The 6,575-nt window shown below is 33.3% G+C and overlaps 1 pseudogene; it reads left to right on the top strand.

The window, feature by feature from the left end:
• Positions 1 to 379: 379 nt before the first annotated feature.
• LOC133760876 (cytochrome c oxidase subunit 7B, mitochondrial-like) lies at positions 380 to 742 on the top strand (annotated as a pseudogene).
• Positions 743 to 6,575: the final 5,833 nt, after the last annotated feature.

Genomic DNA, 6,575 nt, shown 5'->3' with positions numbered 1-6,575 from the left:
TCATTCTATTTATCTGTTATATTACATTTATTGAGCTGTGTATAGTGAACCATCCTTACAACCCCAGGAATTAATCCTAGTTAATTTTAATATGATGTTGGATTCAAGTTATTGGTGTTTTTTGAGGATTTCTGCATACATATTCATCAAAGATGTTGTCCTGTGTCTTTCTTTTTTGTTCTTGTTCCTTTTCTTGTTGGGTTTCAAGGTAATGCTGGCCTCATAGAATGAATTTGGAATAATTTCCCTCCTATTTTATGAACTAATTTAAGAATGATTGATGCTGAATCTTTAAATGCTTGGCTCTGCAAGGGTATCTGTAGTGGAATTGCAGCAAAGTGGTAGCTACAGTTGCCGCAGTTGTATCTTCTGCTTCACAATGTTTCCTGTGGTCAGAAATGTGCTAAGTCATCTCCAAGTCGAAGCATTCAACAAACAATGGCAAGGCAGAGCCACCAGAAACATACACCTGATTTTCATGACAAATATGGTAATATTGTATTAGATGGTGGAGCCATGTTCTGTACTGCTGTATGTACATATACAGCAACACAAATTGGAATAGAATGGAACCTGTCCCCTGTTGGCAGAGTCACCCCAAAGGAATGGAGAAATCAGTAATCATCCCAGCTGGTGTAATACTGAATTGCTTGAAAACCAACTCATAAGTGATGCCAAGTAAAAGCACTGTACCAGTCAAAATACTGCATCATTGAAGAAATAAAGTACATTTGAAACATTAAAAAAATAATGTATTTATTTATTTGAAAGGCAGAGTTACAGAGTGAGAAAAGGAGAGTCAAAGAGTCAAAGAAAGATCTTCCATCCACTAGTTCACTCCTCAAATGGCTAAAAATAGTCAGGACTAGGTCAGGTCAAAGCCAGGAGCCAAGAACTTTTTTGTGGGTCTGCAACATGGGTGCAGGAGCCTAAGCACTTGGGCCATCCTGTGTTGCCTTCCCAGGTGCATTAGCAGGTAGCTGGATCAGAAGTGGAGCAACTAGGATCCATATAGAATGTCAGCACTGCAGCTTTAACCTGCTACACCACACCACCAGCCTCTGCTCTGCTTTGCATCTGTTTCTCTACAACATTTTTGGATATGATTTTTTTCTTGTTTTTATAGTTCCTTCAGATGAAGTATTAAATAATTTGTTATCTTTCTGTTTGCTTTATGCAACCATTCTTATAAACTTGTCTCTTTTTGACTTTTTAATATAAAAGTAGCAAATTTTCATACAATTTTATCAGCATAAGGATACTTTCCACCTTAAGCGTCTTCCTTCCCACACTCCCTCATTTTCTTTTCTTATTTTTCATTTAATTTTTACAATGACATACTTTCAATCTACTTTATAATCACAAGCTTAAATCTTTACTAAATAAAGAATTCAATAAATAGTAAGTAGAAAAACCACTGTTCTTCAAGAGAATAACAGACTATAAATAATAATCAAATCTCAAAATGTCAATTTCTTTCATATTATGCTTAGTGAAATAAGCCATTCCCCAAAAAACAAATATATGTATTACCTGATTTCTGGAAACTTGCCTCTTCATACTTGCACTGAATCCTATAGATTTTGGAATTTTATGCTCCATTTTCAATCACTTCAAGAAATTTTTAAATTCTCAAATTGATGTCTTCTTCGATCCATTGATTTTTTTTAGGTGTAACCTATTTAAATCCACGTATTTTTGTAGTTTCCAAAAAATTTTTCTTATTAAGTGATCTATTTTTATTGTATTGTTTTCAGAAAATATACTGTATATAATTTCTATTCTTATGACTGTGTTGGATTTGTTTAGGACCTATCATGTGATGTATCTTGGAAAAATCTTTCATGTGCTATTGAGATGAATATGTATTCTGCGGCTGTTGTGAGAAAAATCTGAAGTTGTCTGTTAGTTCCAATTGAACTAGGTCAGGTGCAATTTAACTCAGATATTCTTTATTGATTTTCTGTTTAGATTACCTATTTCTGCAAGTAGGTTGTTAAAGTTTCCTACTATTATTGTATGGGTTTATAATTCTCACTATAGGTCTAGTAATATTGCCTTTTGTATTTGTGTACTCCAATATTGGCCACACACGTGTTATTTCCTCCTGCTGGACTGAGACCTCTAAATTATATAATGACCTTTCTGGTCTCTTCTTACTGCTTTTCATTTGAAATTTTTTTTTTTATTTGATAGAAAGTTGGCTACCAACATAGGAAGAGGGATACACAGCAGACTCATAGAATGGCAGATGTCCTAAACAGCACTCTGGCCTCAGAATCAGCCCTTAAGGCATTCAGATCTGGCTAAAGAGCCCATGAGAGTATTTTAGGCATAGAAAGCCAAGGCACTCTGGCAAAAAAAAAAAAAAAAAAAAAAAAAAAAAAAAAAAAAAAAAAAAAAAAAAAACCACTATATGAAAGATCTCTGCAAGTGAGATCCCAGTGGAAAGAACAGGTCATCATAGAAGGAGGTACCTTTCTCTGAAGGGAGGAGAGAACTTCCACTTTGACTAACACCTTGTCTAAGTAAGATCAGAGTCAGCAAACTCAAAAGGCCTCCATAGCCTTGGCAACTCAGGACAAGAGCCTAGGGTGATTACTGATGCCATTAACAAGAGTGTCAATTTGTTAAGTCAACAAAAGGAGTCACTGTGCACTTACTCCTCATGTAGGATCTCTGTCCTAAATGTGCTGTACATTGTGAGTTAATGCTATAAATAGTACTGAAACAGTGTTTTACACTTTGTGTTTCTATGTGGGTATAAACTGTTTAAATCTTTACTTAATATATACTAAATTGATCTTCTGTATACAAAGAGAATTGAAAATGAATCTTAATGTGAATGGAAGGGGAGAGGTAGCGGGAAAGGGGAGGGTTGCAGGTGGGAGGGAAGTTATGGGGGGGGAAGCCATTGTAATCCATAAGCAGTACTTTGGAAATTTATATTCATTAAATAAAAGTAAAAAAAAATAGAAAGTTGGCTACACTTGCTTTCTTTATCTGTTTCACTTGCATGGAATATTTTTATTGTTAACAGATTATTTTATTTATTTATTTATTTGAAAGGCAGAATTACAAAGAGAGAGGGAAAAACAGAGAGAAAGATATCTTCCATCTATTGGTTCAGTCTCCAATTGTATGCTATGACCAGGTTTGGCCAGGCCAATGTCATTAGCTTGGAAATCCAACTAGGTCTTCCCAGTAGGTCACAGGGTCCAAGAACTTGGGCCATTTTCTGCCTTATGGGTGTATTAGCAGGAAGCTGTATTGGAATTGGAGCAGCTGAGACTTGAGTTGAGGGTCTTATTGATGATCTGGCATCACAGGCTCTGGATTAACCAGTTGAACCACATCACTGGCTCTGCATGGAATATCTTGTGTCATCTATTCCCTTTAGATCAATGTGTGTCCTTATAGATGAAGTTAAGTTCTTATTTCTTGTAAGCAACATATCATAGGATCCTGCTTTAAAAATAAACATATTTTAATTACGTTTTTGTTGACATGTCTTAATAAGTATTTTGTTTTTTTAATGTCTATTAATCTTTATTTATTTGAGAGGCAGAGTGAGAGAAGAGAAAGAGAGAGATGAGTGGGATCACTAATTCACTCTTCAAATGCCTGTGGTATCTAAAATCGGGAAACTAGAACTCAATCTGCATCTCCCACATGGTTGTCAGAGATTCAAGTACCTGAGCATCACTGCAGCTTTCCAGGGTGTGAATCTTCAGGAGGCTGAAGTATAGCTCAGCCCAAGTAATTCACAAAATTATACTCTTGCATTAGAGAAAATGAAAAGTTTAAATTAATTATATATCAATGTTTACCGAATGAATGGCTAAAAATAAAAAAATGAACAAAATATTGTTATCAAGAGTTTAAAGCATCTGTTGCTTCCATATATTGACAGTGAGAATGTCAATTTTACAAATACTTACAGAATTTTCAAAGAATTTGGTTACTGGCGCCATAAACTAGGGTGTCAATTTGTTGGGTCAACAACAGGAGTCACTGTGCACTTGCTCCTCATGTGGGATCTCTGTCCTTAATGTGCTATACATTGTGATTTAATGCTATAACTAGTACTGAAACAGTGTTTTGCACTTTGTGTTTCTGTGTGGGTGCAAACTGTTGAAATCTTTACTTAATATAAACTAAATCGATCTTCTGTATATAAAGAGAATTGAAAATGAATCTTGATGTGAATGGAAGGGGAGAGGGAGCAGGAAAGGGGAGGGTTGCAGGTGGGAGGGAAGTTATAAGGGGGAAGCCATTGTAATCCATAAGCTGTACTTTGGAAATTTATATTCATTAAATATAATCACCAGAAATGCATGAAAATATGCACCAAAAATATATAAAATATTTCATTATATCCTTATTTCTAATAGTCCAACTCATTAAGAGAAGAGCTGTTAAATATTTTGCATATTTAAACAATGAGATATTACACAGCAATGAAAACGAAAAAGAAAATGTATTGCCTCACAGTTGCATGGATTTATATTACAAATATATTATTGCATAATAGAATAAACATATAAAACTGTACACTAAATTATCCATTTCATCTAAAACTCAAAATTAAAGCTTAAATATAGATTTAGACATCAATTAATTTTTTCTAAAGAATCATTTATTTATTTATTTGAAAGGCCTAGTAACACAGAGAGAAGAAGAGAAACAAGAGAGATCTTCCATCTGCTGGTTAATTCACCAAATGATTCCAACAGTCATGTGGGAGCCAAGCTGGGTCTCCCACATGCATGGCAATGGCCCAATTCCTTGAGCCATTATCTACTACCTTCTCAGGCACATTAGCAGGGAGCTGGATTGTATACAGAGTAAACATTTCTATATGGGATACAGATGTTGCAAGTGGTGAATTAACCAACTGTAACACAATGCTGGCTCCCAAACACATCAGAATATCTCTTAAATTTGAGGAGAGGTAGCAGTTGGATTCCTATTTCTATATATACCTAGTAGTTATAAGTATAGTTATGAAAATTATTGAGCTGTGCAGTTGTAATTTTATTTTTCTATGGATACATTTCAATATTTCCAAATATCAGTTTTTTCCAGTGGTAATTAGAGAGTTTAACAGCTGTCTTTCTACAGTTCTCATCTTCTGCATGTAGACCTATTTCTCTAGCAAGTATCATATAATTTCTCTAGAGCTGAATTTGGAGGGAGGAGGAGAGATAAAGGTATGAAAATGATTACCTGTTTGCCTTGATTACCATCATTATTTTCTGGAATCAACAGATGTTTGTAACTTATTCTTCCACTCATGGAATATTATCTTGGGTTCTTTGGAAAGACTCAAATATATGAACGTGTTACTTACAAGACTTTTATTTATTAAACATTGGAAGATCTCATGTAGTTTGCAGTATTTTGATTTCCTAAGCATTCACTATTATATCACCATATTTTTCAGAGCTCACACCAACTAACTTGTTCAAGTAACACCTTTGATCAGAATTTAAACCTTACATAGAGATGTCTCTATCACCTGTGGAACAACTTATTAAAAGGGAAAATATAGACATACTTATCCACGATACACTCGTCGGCAGTGTATAACATAGATCATCTTCACTTTCCTCTATCATAACAATCCTTCAATTATATGCTATGTATTATATCCTCCTATTTCTATTATAACAGATGTTGGATTCACCAAGGAGTTCTATTGAATTTCACTGAAATAAAAGAAACATACTCTCCGAAGTCCTTGTTAATGGAGTAGTGAAACTCAAAATCTAACAGCTCTAAGAAAACACATTCCTTTTTTCCTCAAATACTAAGCAACTGCACATTTTAAATTTTTATTTCCTAGAATACCTAAGAGATAAAAAATAAACATATCAATAAGTACATTATATGTTGAATATTTTATTTGCCAAGTGCTTCATATACATTAATATTTTTGTTCTTATATATTCAATATTGTTCTAAGAGCTATGAATATGAAAAATAACTCTTTCAGTCAACAGACAAATATTATTCTCACTGTACTTTCACAGTCACATTTTTATTTAATATGATGACTTAGATTCATAATTCCCCTTTATTACAAGATTTCACTCTTAATGTGTACTGACAGTTTCAAAAAATAAAACATACATTAGAAATATGAATAATGTCATGATTTCCCATATTCAAATTTTCTATTGTCTGTGAAAATAATCAAAAAGAAAACTTCTAAGGTATTTCTGACAGTGTTATAATCAAAGCACTGAAGTATTATTCTTTGGATATATTTTTAGGCAACCTCATCTAAAAAAGCAGAGGAGCATACTATTTTTTATCACCATAGAAATGTAATAATTTTGTCACATTTATCCACACAAAAGTAAAGGATTTTATCAAAAGTACTGATTATTCATACCAGAGTTTTATTTTGTAAGTTAATTTTACCCAATGTACATAAACACACTGTCATAACTTCTTCTTTGGGGAAATACATTTATTATTATTTCATTTTGATTGTTATGTAAAATTTTAAGATTAAATGTCTTCTCAATTAAAAAATTATAAACAATTATTATAACATGTCATTCCTG

The sequence above is a fragment of the Lepus europaeus genome, chromosome 5, assembly GCF_033115175.1.
Source record: "Lepus europaeus isolate LE1 chromosome 5, mLepTim1.pri, whole genome shotgun sequence".
Taxonomy (NCBI): Eukaryota; Metazoa; Chordata; class Mammalia; order Lagomorpha; family Leporidae; genus Lepus; species Lepus europaeus.
Note: the sequence above shows the minus strand (reverse complement) of the source record. Positions and strands in the feature narration are given on the sequence as shown.